A 3,937-nucleotide genomic window follows, 5' to 3' on the forward strand; every position below is an offset into this window, starting at 1 on the left:
TTCCTAAGTGTGTTAATAAGAACCTAATAAAATCTGACAAAATATTGCCATAAACAATTCAAAATAAGGTACAAATACAAATAATCTTGTTTTTGAGACTGTAGTCAAGAATATAAACACTAAGAAAAATCAAACATACATATTTGTAAAGTCAACTCATATGAGTATATAAGTTCATGCATTTTTTAATTTATTGAATGTTATTTATTATTTTAAAAAAATTATAGTAAAAAGTGAAGTTTTATAGATCTTGTTGTGATGAACTCTTACTAGAATATATTATCTTATGGTTGTATATGTCGTCTAAGATCATATGATATATGCCATCTATTAATAGAATTTGTAATAATTCAATTATATTGTGAGGTAAATAAATCATCTTATGCAATATAAGAGTTAAGTAGTTATTTTTGTTGTAATTTTAAATAACTTGTAAATATTTTGTACTCCTAAGGGAGAGTTGAGAGATGTATAATGATAGTGAATTGTAAATATATTTATAGGATCAAATCAAAGAAATACTAGATACAAGGTCAATAGGGTTGTGTATCATATATGTCTAAGGACATCTCAATCACCTAGATGTACTCAATCCTTATAGTTTGAGCATGCATTATGAATGCTTGGCCGACTACATATCGATGATGTCAACTTTTATGAAAAACGTTGACTAAATTGACTAATTAAAGTATGATTAGCAGATTGAATAACTAATGACTAATAAAGTTAATTAGTTACAAGGATCAAACCCATTTAGGCAAAAATACTATAAACATAGTATAAATAGCAGAGAACATGAGATAAATTAATTACGCTCACTTATTACAACATTTATTATGATATGATGCATTTGGTTGACTTTAAATATTAGAGTGTAGAATGCCAAACCTCGAAGAAGATGATGATTCCGAATTAGAAGGAGGTTACCCAATGGAGATTATGAATCCATTTTAGAATAGAGGTGTGTGTATGATTAAGGGGATATGAAGATATATGTTAAGGAGATATGAAGTTGTAGGGATAATGAGTGATTTTTGGATAATTTATGGAGTTGAACGATGAAGAGATGTGTGTGAGTTGATGATGGAGAAATAAAAGGAAAAGAAAAAGAGTCGACGACCACGTGACAATGTGAAAATGGGTGAATTTCAAAAAACTTTGATATATATCAATTACACTTTGTCACATTATTACCATCTTAATGTCGTTTTTGGAAATATAACAAAAAAAAGACCGTTTTGAAGTGTTTTAACAAAATTCAAATTTCAATTAAAATAAAATCATAAGAGAGATCTATTTGAAATTTTCCTACCAAACTTAACACCAAATGAATAATTAAACATAAAATTATTTAATAATTATCTTTCTTAATACAGTACATTATTATAGCAAATAATGAAACAATTTAATGATTAATAATTAAACATAAAATTATCTTTCTTAATAAACAACACAGTGTAAACATAGAAACAATTTAATTATTATTTTTCTAAAATATAGGAGATAATTCTTTCAATTCTTGGTTATTTGTCTGAAATGAATGTAATTTGTTCAATCAATATAAATATTCTTTCATTGTTCTTGGACATAATTTCGATAATACCAAAAATAAAAATACTTCACAATTACATAACTAAAATAACAAGGTATTCAATTTCATATATTTTAAATTGCATTTTAAACTGAAAAGGTAACTTCAAAACAATACTTGTCTCGAAAATAAGGTTTAAATTAACACAAAATGACCAAAACCAAACTATTAACCATCGAGAAATTTATATATAATTGCCTTATATAGTTCATAAATTTGAAGTTTTTTTAATTTTTTTTTGTAAGCTAATAATCACTATAAAATCAACCAACAAACCTTCTAAAATTTAAAAAAGAGAGTATATAATACGAGTACAATTCAATATTAACATAACTTAACAAATTTACCAATTTCTTTCAAGACTTAACATGTAGGTATTTTTCCTTGATTCATGCTTTTCAACCGAAATCTCCAGTTTAAGATCTTTTGTTTCAAAGATAGTATTATAAGCCAATTCTAACATTACCGTATAAATTGATAAAAAAACACTTAATTATTTTTTAAAAATTAAAAATAATATTACTAATATATCGAACTTAATTTCTTTATGACTGGCTTTTAAGACAATTCCTATTATTTATTAATAAAAAATAAATATATTTATTTTTCATAAAAATTACAAAATACGCCATAAAAATATTATCAATCAATCCTAAATTATATCTTATAATTAATGGAAAGTATATTAAGAAGTAGAAGAAATTGGAAGGCTGGAAAAATTACAAGAATCCAAGCATGTCATACTGAACTAGAAAATCCAGTTGAAGCATGAAAAGAAACAGATAAAACCTAACCCAAAGACATAGTTACCTAATCAAGCTCAGAAAAAAGCATTAAGAAACTTAATTAGGAAGAAAAGGGGTTAAAACCTCCTTTGACCATTCTCTCAAGAGGCCCAAACAAAGGATGTGGCAAATGATCCCAATCATACCACTCCCAACCATCACACTTGTTTGGCTCAAGATTCTGTGGCACTTGCTCTTCCCCCACCACTGATCTCATGAAAATCGTAACATAGTGACACTTTTTGGTTGCTCCAACATCACATTGTTTGTTACTGTTAAAAACTCACTCTTCCCTATGTCCAATCCTGTTTCCTCTTTTACTTCTCTAGCTGCACATTCTTCAAAACTCTCCCCTGCCAACTTTAACATCAATTCTCCAGAACATTCATTTTATTCAAACTTCATACAAACATTCAGACTAAATTACAATTACATTTCTTAATATTATTTTCAATGTATACTTGCACTCTACCTTTTACTATTCCAATGACATTTCTAGTGCAAGTGATTGTTCAAAACTTAAAAAGATACAGTGTAATTTTAAAAAGAATGATAATATAACATTTTAAAAAAACTTGTATAGAATTTTACAACAATCGGAGTAGCCCTAAAATTTTAAAAAATATGAAATAATAATGAAATTTATTTTCTAAACAAATATTATCCAATAGAAAAACACCATATATATGTCTGAGCAACAACATATAAGATCAACTTAAGGATAAAAAATCTAAATAATTTGACTGAAGTTTTAATTCAAACAATATTGTAAAAACACAAAACAAGCAACACTCTGAATGAAAACTATAATACACATTCTTTAACATTTTCACACACTCTAATCTCTTGAGTATAATTCATATAAACACTATTATACTATTTATATTTTGAAACAGTTAGTGGAAAAACAGAGAATAACAAAAAGAAGAGAAAGAGACCGACCGAATTCGAGGTGGCCGCCGGGGAGGGCGTAAGTGGCGTTGCCGACGGCAGAGCGGCGGCGGCCGAGGAGGAGCGATCTACCCTTCAAGAGAAAAATAACTACCGCCACCCGCGGCACCGGCGTGGGGTCTCCGTTGTTGTTGTTTTCCATTTTGTTTTCTTCTGATTGAAATTTCTTGTTGCAGTGTTCCTCTGTTGCTTGCTCCATTATATATGGGAAATGCTCAAGTTCTGCTGAGGTGATTCTCTCCAATAGTTAGACGACACGTGGCATATTGGTTTTCTCCGAACTTGACCTGCTTGGGCTCCAAGCATTTTATTTTAATGCAGAAATGCAAAAGGTTTCAAAGTGTTTTTTACTTTTGACTAATATATTAGATTCAGACGTACTATATTCTGATAATAATAGTTGTTTAACGACTGTTAAAAAGTTGAAAAAAAATTAACAAAAGTAGATCTCGTAAAATTTGCTAAAGAAGTTTAACAGAAGATACATATATGTGTTCTCTTTTTAGTTTCTGTGTAAGTATTTCTAGGTAACTATTTCAAAAAAACTAACCAATCTAAAAAAAATATATCCCAATCGAATTTTTTTAAGATTTTTTCGATTTATTTTGTT

General features: G+C 28.1%; 1 pseudogene across 1 annotated transcript; it reads right to left on the reverse strand.

Moving 5' to 3' along the window:
- Positions 1 to 2,276: 2,276 nt before the first annotated feature.
- On the reverse strand, positions 2,277 to 3,515 carry LOC148202815 (nudix hydrolase 1-like; annotated as a pseudogene). The gene is made up of 2 exons (XR_015785240.1): positions 3,319 to 3,515; positions 2,277 to 2,729 (listed from the first exon to the last, which is right to left on the reverse strand). The product of XR_015785240.1 is annotated as a nudix hydrolase 1-like (transcript).
- Between the last annotated feature and the right edge of the window lie 422 nt (positions 3,516 to 3,937).

Source organism: Vigna umbellata, chromosome 3 (assembly GCF_029865625.1).
Source record: "Vigna umbellata cultivar VRB3 chromosome 3, Vumbellata_1.0, whole genome shotgun sequence".
Taxonomy (NCBI): Eukaryota; Viridiplantae; Streptophyta; class Magnoliopsida; order Fabales; family Fabaceae; genus Vigna; species Vigna umbellata.